We start from the raw sequence: 18,762 nt of genomic DNA on the forward strand, positions 1-18,762 counted from the left end.
CTCACCTGTAATTGACTCGATCAAGCTCCAGTCGGATGGTAGTACTATGCAACTTGGCGGACTATGCACGTGTTTTTAAGCTGAGAGCACCTATTTCCAATAGCGCTCGGCGTCCATAGGTGGGTCGTGTTTACCTTTGCATAGATCCTCCCATGACCCGTCGAGCACAACAGGCGCTGCATCTTTTCGTCTTTGTGGTATAGTGTCTGGAAGGCGGCGTATTTCGCTAGGCGCATCTGTTTTCGGTTAACCAAGATCTGATGGGCCAACCGACGGCGGGGTCAGGACACAGTTTTTCAGGTGTGTGGAACCGCCCTGGTGGCGTGGATGTCCAGAAGTGACAGGACTTGCTCCGGTGTCATGGTGCCAGACAGCAACCCTCGGGAAAATGCCAGAAGGTCAACACTAGCGAGCGAACGGTCAGCATGGGATTCAAGAGTGAGACGGTGCAATCCACGGTTTGTTTAAACCAGAAGATGTAGTCGTCGGCATCTGATGAGTAGGCCGTCGTTTGACCGACAGTTTGCGCAGGTTCACCAGGTGATGATTCGTGCTGTTTTGCCTGCCAGTTAGGCACCCGTAACCTGGTTTTGATGCTGACAGCCGATCGACCAGGAAAATACTGCTCCAATCTCGCGAACAGCTGGGTTTGCGTGCCACAAGATGGGTATAAATTGTTAGCCAGGCGTAAGAGCGACTGTGACTCTTGCTGGAACCAGCGGGTCCCGGAAAACTTCACTCGGCCAGGGTAATCTGCATTATTCTGGGTGGGGTGTGCGTGCCGGTAGTGTTGACTCAGGTCAATCTTCGTCGGAAAAAGGCGGGAACAATCAGCGCAGGCCAATTGGGCAACCGAGTTCGTACCAAAACCTTCATTGTCGTGAAATCGATGATGGGCTACCAAGCCCGCTTTTGATTTGCAGCATTTGCCAGATTCCTAACACGTGAACCCAACGAGTCTCTCCTGTGCAGTGGTTGGAACTGGTGCGGAGGCGCCAGATGATTCGTAGTATACATTGTCGAAAGTAACCAGCTCATTGAAACCAAACGGGCTGTTTGGCCCTGTCCGGAGCTGCTGAACTCATAGCTCACACAGACAGACGTCCAGGCTACCCCGTTGGCACCAGGAAGAGGTTGTTCACCTCACCGACTAAACTGCGTTTAGTTCTAGGAGCACTCCAGTATTACTGCAGTTTTATTCCTAATTTCGCCAAACATGCAATTTATCTGTTTGACGTCATAACATCCAATCAATTTTCTTGGTCCTCCATCCATGAAAAGACTTTTCGTGCACTGCGTGGTTATCTTCAGAGTTCAGCTGTTTTGAAACTATTTTCCGCCAAACATCATTGGACCGTCATTACTGGTGCTTCTCCCACTGGAATAGGAACAATTTTTGAACGGTGTGGTAGACCAGTGATCTGCATTTGCCGTTGACGTTCAATAGCCGAACGTGGACATTCTCACACTAAACAAGAAGCACTTGCGTTATACTGGGATCTCAAGTGGCTCCATAAGTATCTGTTTGGATAAAGCTTTACCATTGTTACTGATCACGAGGTTTGAAGTTATCGTATCATTCAACAAAGTGTCTGGCGAAGTCATCTGCCACTGCGGTGCAAAGGTGGATATTTGCTATGAGTTCGGATACGTACCAAATTGTTCATCGGAGCGCGCAAATGATACCTCATGCCGATTTCCTGTCAATAGTTCCAACATGCGACTCTGATTCAAACAGTTCCAATTGACTGTTGATTCAACCATTGCTAGTCAAGCATGATGTGCTTGTTGCTGGCACTAAAAATATTTTGATCCCATTCTTTCTACACGGTGGCATTGCTGGATGAAGCAAGAACGACGCAGATTTCCTGCTTTTTACTGACTCCGAGAAAGCTTATCTGTTATTCCGGATGGTTTGTTGTGTTTTGAGAATAGATTTATCTTTCCGTCGACTCGGCGAGCGGCTCTTCTTGCATATTTACACTCTGGTCATCTAGGTGTTGCACGCTTGTCACGCTGCTGGCCAGAAGTGGATGCTGGTATCGAACATGCTGCTAAAAATTGCATTAAATTTGTACATAAGATTCATAACAAGTCTTTATAGTGGTATCCGTGGCCAGGTACATGTGGAGCATTTCAACTAGTTCATGCTGATTACTGTGGTCCTTTTCATGGTAAGTACTATGCTCTAATTTTATTGATGCATACTCGCGTTGGCCTGAATGTTTTTCTTGCTACTTCTACAAGTTTCAAATTTACTCAGCAAGCAGTGAGGAATGTATTCAGCCATGAAGGCGTACCAACTGTTTTTGGGCACTGATAGCGACACACACTTCGCTGCGAAATTCCTCGAGGAATGGTCAAAAGGTCTCGGATGTTGACTTGTGTTCACTGTTCTGTTCGACATCCCTAGTCGAATGGACTTGCTGAAAATTTTGTCCGAACACTAATATTAGCCATTATTTCACTTTCTCTTACTACTTTTTTGGACTTGGACTTTGGGACTGATAACTTTTTTATGCAATATAGGAGTGCCTATTCATTCTGTTACTGGAAACACTCCCGCACTTCTATTTAAATCTCGTTTGTCGCGTACAAGTCTTGACTGTGCTAAAACGGCTGATGGTACATTTTTCAAGGGTAATGATTTACGACCTGCGACAGGAATATTACTTTCATCAAAAGGGCAAACAGTTGGTCACAATTCTCTATTTGAATGATCTCCCTTGTCACCGGAGACATATTGGTCAGGTCGACTTCAATATCAGAGGTCAGTATGTTAACGGCACTCCTGCTGTTTCAAATACTAATGAGCCCTTTGTAGATGATCTTATGGTATCCGAACAGAACGTATCTGAAGAAAGCACACCCTTTGAAGAGTCCGGAGTTTCCATTCCCAGAAGTTCCGAAAGATTGCGATCAAGACCATCACTTGACTATAGACATCCACACGCTCATTCAAAGTGCGGCGGATGTGATGAACATAACTGATACACTGTCCATTGCTTTATTCATTATTCTCTTGTTTTAATAATCTATATGTTGTACATATACGCCACTTAGAAATTATACATTCCATTTGTTGCGCCAGCCCTAATTCTGAATTTCTAGTTCGTCTGGTTATTCCGATACACGTGCCGAAATCAATTCTTAGAGAATCCCGAAACGAATGCCGTCGGCAAATGTCTCCCGAGCTACGTAAATGGGGCCCTAGGCAGGCGAATCTCCATGGAACGACAAATCCCAGTGTATAACGATTACAGCCCGTGGTCAATGTGCATGGCACCGAGGTTTTATGGTCCGTTGATCTGTTGAGACTTTTTTTAAATGCTAGCAGAGGGCATCTGCCTAGTCACAGTCTTTGCGCAATCTATGAGGTAATCATTTGAGCTACTTTTGGAATTTTACTGAAGTATGCGTGTTATATACCACTCTTCGAGGAATGTACGTCGATGTGTTTTCGCGATATGAGTATCCAGGACGAATCTAGTCAATATGTGCCGCAAATACTGCCGTCGGCATATAGTATCACGAGCCACATTACGAAGGCGTAGCACCTTCGGAGGAGAAATGTCAATTCATGAAGTTCGCAGATCGTGGTCAATACATATTGCACAAAATTTTTCTGGCCCGGTAATCAGTTGAGCCTGTTTTTGGAAATGCTTCTGGAGTGCACCTGCTATATCACTGTCTTTGAGCTATCTACGAGAATGTGTATGTGCTATATGAATGTACGGGTCAAATTGGAGGCAATGAATCCAAATTGAACGCCGCCGACAAACTCTCCCAATAGCTAAGTACATCGGGCGATGGGCAGACGTTGGACCATGGGCGAGAAATGTTTCTGTATAAAAATTGCAACCCGTGGCCAAATTATGGCACAGTGATTTCCCTGTGAGGTCCTCATTTGAGCCTCCTTATGAAATGTTACCACAGGGCCCATGCTATATCACAGCCTGTGAGCAATCTACAACGATGTGTTTGCGCAATATTCGGGTCGAATTGGAGGCAAAGAATGTTTGCGCTCTGAGTTTGAAAATCTTGCTATGTTTCCGCCGTGTGTTCGTTGGGTCAGTGGTGGAAAACCTGTTTGCAAGCTTTGTTCAAACAGAACGTACGTGAGAATTAGGTTTGCTCGAAGGCGACGGTACTCCAAGGGAAGGAGATCAAGCATGACGAGACGCTTTTCGTAGTCCAAGGATATGAGGTCTACAACCAGTCTCGTAGCGGCTTGCTGGATACGCTCACTGTGGTTGAGTTCTTCCCTGCGTTCTGAGTAGAAAACGTAGCTGGCGAATTCCAGGAGCTGTTTAACGATTATGACCTTGCGCGATATGTGTAAGCGTGGCGATTTGAAGCCAGTGAATGCCGAAATGAACGCTGTCAGTGAAATATCTCACGAGTAACGTAGATGCGGCGCCAAGCAGGCCTAGCCTCATCGGAAGAGAAATGCCAATATACGAATATTGCAGTCTAAGGTCAATGTATATTGCACTGAGTTTTTGTGGTCCGGTAGTAAGTTGAGCCTGTTTTTTGAAATGCTACCGGAGAGCACCTGGTACATCTAAGTCTGTGAGCAACCTACGAGGATGTGTTTGCGCGATGAGAGTATACGGGTCGAATTAAAGCCAGCATATGCAGAAATGAATGCCATAAACATATTTTCTCACGAGATACGTAAATATGGCACCAGGTACCCGTATCCCCGTGGGACGTAAATTTCAAATACGTGAAGATGGCAGCCCGTGGTCAATATGTATTTTGCAAACATTTTGTTGTCTGGTAATCAGTTGCGGCTGTTATTTGAAATGGACCCGGAGGCCCCCGCTATATCCCAGTCTCTGAGCACTCTACGGGAATATGTCCAAAAATATTAATTTTTTAAGAAACAAAATTTTTGCGGGAAACGAGTATACGGACCGAACTATTCCCAATACACTCGGATTGGGTGCCGCCGAAAATTGTCTCCGGAGCTACGTAAATGGGGATCTAGTCATGCGTAGCCACATGGGACGAGAAATTCCTAGGTATGAAGATTGAAGCCCATGATCAATATACATAGCACACAGATTTTGTTGTCCGGTAATCAGTCGAACCCGATTTTTCGATGCTACCTATGAGCACCTGCTATCTCGCAGTCTGAGAGCAACCTACTAGGATGAGTTCGCGCGTTATGAGTATACGGGTCGAATTGGTTGGACTATATGCCGTAGTGGATGTCGCCGGCAAATTATCCCTCGAGCTACGTAAATGAGGCGCTATGCAAGCGTAGCACTATATGCCGTAGTGGATGTCGCCGGCAAATTATCCCTCGAGCTACGTAAATGAGGCGCTATGCAAGCGTAGCCACATGGGACAAGAAATGCAAATATATGTAGATTGCACTCCTTGGTCAATATACATGGCACATACATTTTGTGGTCCAATGATCAGTAGAGTCTGTTTTTTGAAATGCCACCAGAGGGCACCTGCTATATGTCAGTCTGAGAGCAATCATCGAGGAGGTCTTTGCATGATACGAGTATAAGTGGCGATTTGGAGCCAATGAATGCCGAAATGAATGCCGTCAACAAATTGTGTCAATAGATGCGTAAACGGGGCGCTATGCAGGCGTAGCCCGTTGGGTCGAGAAATGCCAAAGTATGAAGATTGCAGTCCGTGGTCAATATATATGGCACAGAGCTTTTGTGGCCCAGTAATATGTTGAGACTGTTCTTTGAAATGATACCGGAAGCACCTGATTTATCTCATTCAGTAAGCAACCTAGGACGATGTGTTTGCGTGATGTGAGTATAACGAGCGAATATGAGCCAATGATTGCTGTGTGCAAATTGTATCACGAGTCCCGTAAATGTGGTCCTTGGCCGTCATAGCCACCTGGGAGGAGAAATGGCCCAACCACATAATCATCGTGGGCTTATAAACCAAAGCGAACATCTGAAAGTTGCTTTCTACGGTGAACAAGAACGCGGGTGTCATCGGGTCCCCACCATATCTCGCAGCGTCCCCAACGTGAGCTTGATTCAACTCTGTGATTTTTGAGAGAGGTTTTACGGATCTTGATAAATACAGTCAATTTTTCGTAGTGTGAGGAGACTTGGAATTTTTGTGAAGATTTCGTCCTGTAAGTGATGCCAATCTATGCTGAAAAGCCGAGAAGCACTGTAATGTCACACGTGTTGACTGGCCCCTCGAGCAACGATTTCTCAGATAGAAGTTTCACTCAGCGGTTGTAGTTTATTATTCTCGCGTGATGTGGATCCCGTGATTGAAGGATGAGCGGCGCTATATCCTGTCTAAGTGCAAGTTAATCACACTGCTGATCAGCCACTCGTGGTCGAACGGTTAGGTGTTTAAACTACTAACCAAGAGGTCGCGGGCTCGAGACTCCTAGGAGTTTCGTGAGATGCGCACCACCGATGATTCCCAATAAGGATGAAACAGCTGTAGAGTGCTTCTCGGCTTTCCAGCATAGAATGGCTTCATTAAAGGACAAAATCTCCACAACAATCAATTTTTGTCACTTTACACAAAAGTTTTCCATGTTCAAACCAAGGTCTAATGAAATTTTTTCTGTGCTATTCCGGGTCGGTCGTGGTTACGGCTTGCCCAGGTGCCAGGCTTTGTTAGTATTCAGTCGCTAAATTTGGACCACCTTTTGGATGAGACTGCAAGTTAATACAACAGAGACTTGTATCTGTACGTTGATTTATTTTTCTGTGAATTTGAAAAGAGCTTTTGTTTTTTGCGCTCGGTAGAGGAACATCAACTGAATCATTGAAAACCACTTAAAATACTTGAGCAGATGAAAAAGTGGATCAATCTGAGTTTTCAGTTTCGGATGTCATCTAGTTTTCGAAAATTTGCTTAACTGCATCTGTGAGTGGGGTAAGATAATCTATCCCAAAGCCTTGTATGTGCTAATTTTTTTCATGTGGCATTGGTTAGGTTCCGGGGCTTCCGTTATCGCATTTGCGGCTGTTACTTTTTGAAAACGTCATGTTGCGACGTGGTAGCGCAATAAAAACTAGCTTACTTACGGAAACAGTTTATTCGTGCATCAGGCTCCCCTACAATTGGCATGACCTCTGCACAATTCGGTGTCATCCTCTGTTTCCTGCCTCATACATTATACAGTGCGCCGGCAATTGAACGGTAGACAAAGTTCAGTGACTTTATATACTGCGGGTGATGAGGTTAACATGGACAAGTTTTTGTGTGGGGACAGGACTTGAGATGGATTACGAACCTTTGTGACTAATGATAAGATTTTTGTGACAGGACTTGTTCGAAGTTTACGCTGCCCGTAAAAAAACCGCCACGTTACTTTATCCCCTTTGAAAATTCTAGGTTGTAATGTTTGTCCCCCAAAACTGTACTCATTCAATTGAAAATTATTCATTTGTTTACATCTCGGAAGATACTGCGTTCTACGCTGTGATGGTATGAAACAGCACGAATGTGAACACATTATAGGATAACCGAGATCTCACACGTTTCAGGAGGACTTGGAAACAATCGGTAGTTAAACTGGAAATATCGCCAATTGTCCTTCAGTCACAGAAATCAAATCACATAGTCACATAATGTAGACAGGCTCATTGATTGAGGATTGTCAGAAGGAATTTTCACTCATCTACTTCTGGATTGCTGGTAGTATGAAGAGTTTGGGACAGTTCGAATTGAGATTAATTCCAGTCAGTAAAGCCAGTCTATAACGCCGAGCTGAGAAGCGATCACAACTACCGCATTTCAGGAATATCCAGGAAGAGGCAACCCTGCAACTTTCCGAATACCAAACGCTATGCATTGCTGTTAATATATATGCCTATAGCCGGCATCCAGCTTAAACCTACATGAATCCGGGACCTCAGCAACTGTGAGTAAGTTCATTGACAAATCTGCTGGAAAATGTTCGGGACCGATTTGCATGTCATTGTTTCTGAGAGGTTTGGTACACAAGCAGTGGATTTATTTTTTGGCAACTTTTCCTTTTGGCACAAAAGCTTTGACAGATGAGGTGAATGAGTAAATATTTTGATTGGGTTTTAAGGCAGTGAGGGAAACAATCCGTGAGTTTTATTATGAGCAGCCGACTTGATCAGTGCTAAGTGTTCTGTCTGAGGTTGCTGGTTGTTGGGTGGTGGAAATGATTAACATTTACGACAGACTGATCAGTGGGGAGCGCTTTGCTTCACGTTGAAATCCGATATCTCGTCCTTGCTTTTCAGTCTAAGACACCTTGATGGAAACTTCTTCTTGGGGTCGTTCACAGATGTCGTTCACCTGTGCCGGGACCATTGGTTTGCGGATTGGGCTAGGAGTATTAAATTGTATCTAACTCTACTTGGATTTTGTATTTTTAGACCCAGACCATTTCGCTGGTACCTGCACACCACCTCATGTCATCTGGACTTATCTAAGACGGCTCCCCGCACGCTTGCCGGTTCTACCCACGATATTCTATGTACGCTGGGATGCTTAGCGATTTCCACCGCCTCGACCACCAGTCGCTGTGGTGGGAATCTTTAACCCCCTCTCAAAATGTCAACATCTTTCGTAAACCAGTGTCTAGTGCATCCCAGCCATCCCAGCCGAATCTTCGACTATCGCCTGGTATTCATCTCCGTTTCTCAGTGGTTCAGTAACGGAATGCGTATGCTCACGGATTCTGAGGTGCAATACCTTGGCTGTCTGCAGTCATACATAAAACTTCATACAGTCGTACTATTTCATTTTGTATACGCAGTTCCCAGTCCCATTAACCGGAAGCCGATTCTTTAAATGCGTAGTGTCTTTCCGTTCTGGAAAGACGCACCATTTGGTTACGTTATGAATGTCAGCTTTAACAAATTTGTACATTGCTGTCTGTGGATGCTTATTACTTCCTTGTCAGCGAGCATATCGGGTAAGGCACCTGAGTTCCAATTAACTCCGAACTGCACGCTATACAATTAAGCAGATCAGATTGCAATACCCTCACCCGTCTAATAACGCCGAGCTGAGAAGCGATCACAACTACCGCATTTCAGGAATATCCAGGAAGAGGCAACCCTGCAACTTTCCGAATACCAAACGCTATGCATTGCTGTTAATATATATGCCTATAGCCGGCATCCAGCTTAAACCTACATGAATCCGGGACCTCAGCAACTGTGAGTAAGTTCATTGACAAATCTGCTGGAAAATGTTCGGGACCGATTTGCATGTCATTGTTTCTGAGAGGTTTGGTACACAAGCAGTGGATTTATTTTTTGGCAACTTTTCCTTTTGGCACAAAAGCTTTGACAGATGAGGTGAATGAGTAAATATTTTGATTGGGTTTTAAGGCAGTGAGGGAAACAATCCGTGAGTTTTATTATGAGTAGCCGACTTGATCAGTGCTAAGTGTTCTGTCTGAGGTTGCTGGTTGTTGGGTGGTGGAAATGATTAACATTTACGACAGACTGATCAGTGGGGAGCGCTTTGCTTCACGTTGAAATCCGATATCTCGTCCTTGCTTTTCAGTCTAAGACACCTTGATGGAAACTTCTTCTTGGGGTCGTTCACAGATGTCGTTCACCTGTGCCGGGACCATTGGTTTGCGGATTGGGCTAGGAGTATTAAATTGTATCTAACTCTACTTGGATTTTGTATTTTTAGACCCAGACCATTTCGCTGGTACCTGCACACCACCTCATGTCATCTGGACTTATCTAAGACGGCTCCCCGCACGCTTGCCGGTTCTACCCACGATATTCTATGTACGCTGGGATGCTTAGCGATTTCCACCGCCTCGACCACCAGTCGCTGTGGTGGGAATCTTTAACCCCCTCTCAAAATGTCAACATCTTTCGTAAACCAGTGTCTAGTGCATCCCAGCCATCCCAGCCGAATCTTTGACTATCGCCTGGTATTCATCTCCGTTTCTCGGTGGTTCAGTAATAAAATGCGTATGCTCACGGATTCTGATGTGCAATAACTTGGCTGTCTGCAGTCATACATAAAACTTCATACAGTCGTACTATTTCATTTTGTATACGCAGTTCCCAGTCCCATTAACCGGAAGCCGATTCTTTAAATGCGTAGTGTCTTTCCGTTCTGGAAAGACGCACCATTATCTTTGACTCCTGGTATTCATCTCCGTTTCTCGGTGGTTCAGTAATAAAATGCGTATGCTCACGGATTCTGATGTGCAATAACTTGGCTGTCTGCAGTCATACATAAAACTTCATACAGTCGTACTATTTCATTTTGTATACGCAGTTCCCAGTCCCATTAACCGGAAGCCGATTCTTTAAATGCGTAGTGTCTTTCCGTTCTGGAAAGACGCACCATTTGGTTACGTTATGAATGTCAGCTTTAACAAATTTGTACATTGCTGTCTGTGGATGCTTATTACTTCCTTGTCAGCGAGCATATCGGGTAAGGCACCTGAGTTCCAATTAACTCCGAACTGCACGCTATACAATTAAGCAGATCAGATTGCAATACCCTCACCCGTCTAATTCTCACTGGAGTACGACGACAGCACTGGCTATTTTCGAGACGGATTCTGGCTTATCGATTATGGTGACTCACATACAAAGCATATTCCCATAAAGCTCTAATTCATTCGCGTTATTCCAAAAAACGTCAGAGTCTCATTACTGAAAGCGTTCAGTAGCGTGGTTTTTGACAGTTCATGTCCGACCAATTGCCTTCCCTCCAGCACCTCGGTGTCGGGAAATGACCCACCTATAAGGAACACAACGAACAAAGAACATTGCATTTTTTTACCTTGAAGCCAGGCTTTTGGATCGACCTTGGGTGGACACTAATCAGAGTCTGGCTTTGCTGGACCGGTTGACTGTCTCAGCGCCCAGTCTGCAACTGGCTTTTCTGGCTTTCCTGATGTTTTGCCTCAATGGGATCTTCGGGTGATTTGAGGGTCTAAGTAGGTTTGTGCATTCCTGAATAAGTTTCTGGAATCTTGCTTACACCTGATTTCCCCCTGAGTGCAAGCGAAGTGGGTCGGGCTTATCCTCAATAAAGAGTTTGTATTCTTTAGACCTCTATAGCATACACACAGGACATTTGTCACAGTCATCGTTCTAGAACTGCCATTCCGCTGTAAGCCTGCAGGCAACCGGCAGCAGCACGTGGGGCAACGAAAGAGTCCCTTGATTCGTGCTGGTAATTGACAAGTTCGTGTTTTACACGAAGTCGTGAATATCAAATTGTGATTGAAAACACATCGTTTCAATCCAACTCCAGAGGCCAAAAAAACAAGCTGTCATGTTCATGTGAGAGTTTCGAATTCTCAGGTCTATTTTCATCAAAATCAGGATTATTACTGGAGCTTTAATACTACTTTCAGGTTTTGAGACTTGTAAGTTTTTATCATTGCTTCCCGATCAGACCAGACTAAGAGGAAATTTTGCTACGCGCACCCCGATTTGGAAAATTAAGAATAAATGCGGCAGAAAGTGGTGAACTTTCAGAGAGACCATCTGGTGTTTTGAAACAGGGTATTGAATGATATTCAGGACCTTGCATTTTTATGTAAGCTAAAACCATAGAGAAATTTAAATTCCTTGGTTTAAAGCTAGATAGATAGATAGATAGATGGATAGATGGAGAGAGAGAGATAGATATGCAGATAGATAGATAAAGACAAACTTACTGACAAACAAACTGACAGCCAGTTAGATAGACGGAGTGGCAAATATATGGTGAGGTTTGTACATAAATTAATGGCGGCCAATCTGCATAAACACATCTGAGCCAGCGAATCGTAGATCAAACGCATTGAGCGTCTGATGACTGCCTAATGCATGGTCAGTGATAATCGAGCTGATGTCGAAAACCTATCAGTTCAACAGACGAGCATTTCACGGATTGGAATTATTCGTGGATTTCATGTTTCATCTCCGACGGTACATGGTGTTTGCCACTGACCATGAAAAGGACAAAGAAATTGTCACTTGCTAACTCAAGGTGCTACCTAATTCATTGTTTCATCAACCAGTTCGGCGGGAAGCTTTCACGGCATAAAAATACACAAGCGAACTAAGGCCCCGTTTCAAATATTCAGCGAAATAAATGAAAAGATTAGTGATGTTCTGCGTACTCCAAACTGATAACCGGAGAATGACTTTCGGCAGCTATTTGCGTTACGCTGGCATCCGCGTGATTTTATGTAGTTTCTTCTTCATAGCCAGTAGTCTATGGAGACAATTCTGCCAGTAAGCGCTAACAGAGCTTCTGGTAACAATAAATGTTGTCCAATTGTTTTCTTGGTTGCAGCCGAATGTTGCGAATTTAAGGCCCTCTTGCAAGGCGCATTTATTTTTAAAGTCTCGACGCTTGATGGAGTCCGCAATCGAGAAAGAACGTGAAACCGCTTGGCAAAGGCTTCACCGTGCACTTCAGGTGTGTCTTTTTATTTTTCCTTATCCAGTTGATCTTAGCAAGGGAACTGACTGCATGATGAAAAGGCATTTTAGGTATGGGTCTATTTGTGTGGAGGGGAACTTGTACCGAGAATTCATAGGAGCAGGTAAACGGCATCACTCCAACATTTTAGTTGCTGTTTCTCGATGCTACCCAAAGTTCCAACGTGATTCTCCTAGATGTGCGGCAAATCGTTTATAGTATATCTACTACCTCCCACATCTATCCCTCTCGCTTCTTCGAGCATGGCCACATCGTCAAGGAAACGTTTCGTGACATCGTCGTGGATGTGACAACCCAAAATTAGCCAACGGTAAAGGGTTTGTCCAAGAGGAATGAGGTCGTGTGTTTCAAGGAGTCCTCGATCAATTCCAACGCACTGTTTCACACTTCAGCTGCCAACTTGACGTCGTGATGCACAGAAACAAGGGAGTGCAAAATATGCATATATTACTAACTAATGCATTCACCCACGGCGTCAAGTAAGGTGAGCCCCAATCTCAAAATTGCACTCAGTTTAATGCTTATCAAATGAACTTTCGGGGCAAATGAGGTACCCAAATCATGAGCATCTCCGATTTTTCTTGATACTGGACGTTCATGCAACAACAATGGTGTACGTTCAAAATCTTGTATGTTATTTTTCGTCATCAGCCCTCAACATTAGGACGACTGATGAAAGGTGGAAATGGATGTATCGGAATTGTAAACCATCCAAAGGGTTATGGAGTAAGCACATGGATATGCCATGGTTGACAGCGGCTGGATGAAGCTGCCTTAGTTCAGTTCACTTCAGTCCAGTTCAGTTCACTGCAGTTCAGTCAGTTCAGTTCAGTTCACTCCAGTTCGGTTCGGTTCAGTTAAGTTTTTTCAGCCTATCGAGCTGTAGCCTCTGGATGTGTAAACTCTTTGGGAAATGAATTCAAGCCGACATAACCGACCACCACGACAGGGTGATAGATTGACGTCGGACGTGACACGGGACTGTAATGGCGGACTCTGATGTTCCGTATGTTGAACGCTGCTAAGAAATATTGTGAATCATGATCTGGCAAGCCAATCTGCCCAGAATCGTTAGTTAATTTAGTCAAAACACAATATTTCGAGGAACAGTTACCGAGCAAATCGATGGCCAATCGACAGAAAGCTGGAACAATCGGCACGGTAAAACATTGGAAAGACAATTCCAAGATGATATCCATGAATAATGAACTCGGGTCAGTTCATATTAAAATATATGATTTACTTTGAGAGTGTATCTTGGTTGCAACATTCAAATATCTGTCGACTCATTTTTGGTTATTCTGTATAGGGTGATATATATCCCGCTTTTCGATCAACGAGTGAAGCTTTTTTTTCAAAAACTCGTTTGAGTCTACCTGCAAGTAGTACGGTAGCGAGTTGGCGGATGCCCAGCTATTGCGCCTTGGGTCTTATTGCGATGCGATCCTCTGGACTGCTGGTACTGTGATCTTCTACACTGATTTCCGTAGAGGTTAAATTCTGCCAGCAAGTTAAGCATTTAGAATAGACAGACGGGCAGGAACACTCTTCATCAATGTTACGTACAGCCGAAAAGAATACCATACCGTTGTTTATTCCCAGACTCCTTCAATCACTCCAGCAACAGCGTCGCAGCAATGCTGGTTCTCCGAGCTTATAAGGCTCTTTGTGTGAGTTGTAACATTCGTTTTTTTCAGACTACCGAGGTTTCATTAAAGGAACTTGCTTTTCGTCAGTTGATGTCTACTCTCTCCGTACTGAGCAATCGATCGCGTAAAAGAAATGAAAAATCTTTGTTGAATCACCTGTTATATTTGTGGCTGTCTGGTCAGCGCACACAGTTTATTCTCAGTTGATTGCTTGCCGGAGTATTTTTGGATCTCCAAACATGCCTGGCTTAAATATCACACTTCAACAAAAAATTACTTACCACCAATGTTACACACATGAAAAAACGTAAGGTATTCCTTTCTTAGAGAAGGCAATTTCGGAACCCACAAAACCATTCTGTGACTAGAGGTAGTCCAAAGAAAATTACAGGCCTCTTTCACGTTCGTCTGATTTCCCACGATTTGATCCAGTGACGGAAGATGATCGTCCGAAAAGAACCCAGACACTCCCCTGAACGGATGACTAACTTATATAACTTCGGTGGATCATCAACAAGCCAAACTGCCTGAGTGATTTTGAAATTCACAAAACCGTTTCCTTCGGTTTCTTTTTATCCAGATTTCCGATCGACTGTGTTACAACCAGAATCCTATCTAATCGTGGATGTTCGTCACAATTTCAAATCCTTGATTATCAACACAGCAGAATCGGTAACACAGATAGGAATACTGGAAGGAACGCTGGGAAGTTTTGGGACAACTCACGACCAGTTTCGCTTTTCTTGGGGCTCATCAAGTAGGCGCACTTCCTGAGATCCCATCAGCCTTGTGTTCTAGATGTTCATTCACTTAAAGCGAACCACCATAGGCGGTTTACGTGTGTCCCATGTCAAAACCAAATGTGTATGTAATCTGGAGCATTTGTCAAAATCTGTTCAATTCTGACTGCGTCCATCTGATGAGTCCCTGAACGGCCGACGTGTTTTGTATCGTAGAGTTCTCAAACTATCATTAATCGGCTACTCAGCTGAGACATTGCGCGTGTTCTCCGCTAGCAGTGAAGGAGTTCACATGAAGGCGCTTCGGAATGTCCAAAATTCATATTTGCTGATAATCGCCAACACCTCTCATAATTAACTTATTTTAATCTCCGGCCCAGTATCCGCTCGACATTCAGTGTGCCTGACTGGAACGCTTCTCGTGAATGCTGCACCCCGCTGGCATAAGCTACGATGAATCTTGTGTGAAAAAAGTTCCTGGTTCACTGGAAGCAGTGTTATGGATTGGTCCGAACATGCGTTTAGCATGCATGATCCTCGGTCGGCAGTATGCGTGCTGAATATTTGGTTTGCATGCCTGGACTGATTTCCTAGCTGAGATCCTAGCCTTCAGATCCCAGAGGCAGCCCAGCACACATTTCATTTAATGCATGTGTGCAAAGCCGGATACGAGGCCGAAACTATCGTCGAATATGTCCACAGCGTCTGCTCCTAACCGACGAGCATTCTGTTGTGTGATTTTTTCCAAAATAAAATAAAATGCAACTGGTGCGTATCGTGTTTTGCTATCGTCACGGAGCTTGGTTTCTTTCATCAGAAATCGTTCGGTACAACCAAAAGCATTTAGGAGAAAGCGTCGCGATTCTCACGCCTTGTGGAGTCATCAAGACGCCGCCAGATGTATGTCGTACCAGTGGAAGATAAGTGCACAGGAGGACCAAAAACAGGATAGGGGACCGACAGAGGTAGAATACTTGTGTGTCGTCCGTTGGATCAAACACATTGCTAAAATACTATTGTATGTCGTGCTACATCGCGTTGATATACAGATGCGAGCCGGGATACCAGGGAAAGGTTTATTTACTTTTAAATCAGAAACCTCTTTCGGTCAGTTATTCACTCTACGGACATGCGATAGCGGTGTTGAGATAGAGAAGGAAGCATAGTCATTAAAATAGGGCGATTAAGCCCATTGCAAAATGAAAACGGTGTTACTAACAGAATAAGCCTTCACTTTAACAAACACCGGAAAATCAGGCTGCAGCGCAAAGGCAAATCAGAACGAACCAATTAAGAGCCAATGCAATGTGGGAAAGGAGATCGTGACACAACAGAAATCGGCAACCGATCAATCAGACAATGAGCAAATGGTCCCTGGACAGAAAATGCTCGAGTTCGAAGAATGCAGATCATATGTAGCAACTACATTTTCATAGAGAGTATCTCGTTATGCATATTCTGGGAACACAGCGGACAGATGGACACACAACTGATCAACAAATAATGTCTAGCCGGTATGAAAAAAATTGCCCACCCGTGATGTCAATTCAGTTGGTGAGGGAACTTTTGCAAACCGGTCATCACGAACAAAGAACATATAAGCACCCACTTTTTGGACGAACAACAAAGGGAACATATTTCTTCTTCGTGGATGTCCGTGTTCAAAAAATAGGCTTGTCTCACCTGGATTGGAATATCGTTTCTCAGTAGCGGAAACTTTTCATACACCGATTTATTTAGGCTGCTGAAAGCGTGATTTCGAAAGAGCTGAGTGCCACCATTTTAACGGCCAGATGATTAAACTAAATTCAGTTGGAAACTGTCTTTAAGCACCTTAATCTATTAAAAGCTAAGGGAGCTACTATGTTGCGTGATACAACAGCAAACCAACAGGTGTCCGAAAAATCAATTTTTTCATTCCCATATTCATGTGTCCATGCAAAAAAACAATAGTGGAAGTTACTTTAGCTACCAATTACATCCAGTAGTGTGTACAAAACAATATTCTGATCTGCATGTTCGTTATCCATTCATTTTAATTGTGATAAGTGTTCAACGGAGAAGCCGCATGAGCGTTGCGCGGATAAATGACTTAAATTTGAAGATGATTCCTTTGCACACCATAACTGTGTGCCACGGACGGAAATCGTCCGTGGAACTTTTTGAACCCTTCTCATTTCCTCAATCACGAGTTAGACAAGGCCGTTTACATTACAATCTGGCTTCTGCAACCTATGACAAAACCCATATTCTTCGGGAGTTAGTTTTTCTACTTATCATTCCATAATCTCTTTCATATCTGTCGGCGAGGTCAGAGGTGAAACTGATCAGAAGATCAGTGAGAATTTTTTAACATCCAGTCAATGGTTCTGTTGTTTTTGGTCGCCTGACGGTTGTGAATGCTGTATCTCCATAAATTTTCTTCACGAATTAAAACAAAGTTGACGGTGACGGTGATGGTTGTGAAGGTAACGATGGTGATGGAATAGTCATTTGCGATCTGAAACGTTTTTAAACTAATAACTACCAGTCTCACAAGAAGTGCTGTCATTGAATGAAACTGTTGTCATGAACGGGACCGCTCAGCGATACAACTTTAGCGAGCTCGATGCAAGCTAAACTAATCCAGAAATGAAATATCACACTATGTTACGCCGTATGTTCTATTTGTATACAGTTGAGGAATGGGTGGACAATTTTAAGATGCCGGAAGCGTCACTCAATAGCCACATACTAAGTGTTATATGTTTTCCGATTGAGAGCTAAATAGGCGGAAGCATCGATGTGAAAGGCACGGGGAATGCTGGGCAGCATACGGCTGCTCCGCGGGTGAGCAGCGTCCAGAAGCCAAGGCAAAATCTTGGACCGAGTGTCGGTAATATTTGCCGATTCCCAGAGACAGCAGCATCCACTGCCAACCAAATATTTGCAATTTCTGGGACAGTATGGCCAACTCATTAGAAATATGAAAAAACTCACGTATTCCAAATCGGTAATTCAGGAACACGACTACTCGCTCGTTAGACATCCCTTGGCTCTTTATCATTACAAAAGTCATCTTGCTTCATCTACTTTGGCTGAAGTTATCGCGTAGAATGCATTTTGTTCTGCGGGGGTTCAAAAAGAGAACGAGTGGATCACAATCAAACAAGTGTGAAATAGTGAGCTTTATTGTCAACGACTTGAAACTGTGACTCGCCGCAAACTAACACACTAATCAGAAGGTCGCTAAAAATCTTCGACAGTACACCATGGTTTTCATGCTTCTTGGACTCGACCAGGAAAACAGGGTCTTCTAATTACTATCGACGACAATCACTCTTTAAAGTCAGACTAGAGAGAGCACGCCAAATACGGTTGGGTCAGGTCGTCCAAGACACATTAGTGTGTAGATACACAATCTGAGTTTTTTTTGCTAAAACACACATCAGACAAGAACGGTCAAGTCACTGGTATTAAACCCGCTGTTTGATCCGTGGAAGTGTAACTTTTTATAGACGACTAACGATCCAATCATAGTTTGGTATGAGCTTGAAAGATAACATCCCATAGAGTATAGAGTATTTGGAAATAAATTTTGCCATGATCATTTGAAAAACTAACTTTGAATGGCGTTTGTTCAATCTTCCTGATATTGAAGCTCATTACCGTGTTTAGTGTCTTTGTTTTCAGCGACACTATGTCCCGTAAATTGTTCATAAGCTATCCTAGTGACAGTAAGCTACTTTGGACCAATGTAAGACTGAATATGGTTGCAGTCACAAATTCGTTATAATGAGTTACTGGTTTGAATGAATGATTTTCATATCACTCCGGGTGTCAATTCCACGGCCATTTTCAAACATTCCTACATCCCTTTCGCCGTAAGGAACCGCAGCATACGTCTTGTCGTGTTCGTTGAGAAGCGAAGCCAATGTATGGAGAGAATTCTAGCCCAAATTGTTTCACGCACATTT

Source organism: Opisthorchis viverrini (assembly GCF_000715545.1).
Source record: "Opisthorchis viverrini unplaced genomic scaffold opera_v5_336, whole genome shotgun sequence".
In the NCBI taxonomy this organism is placed as follows: domain Eukaryota; kingdom Metazoa; phylum Platyhelminthes; class Trematoda; order Opisthorchiida; family Opisthorchiidae; genus Opisthorchis; species Opisthorchis viverrini.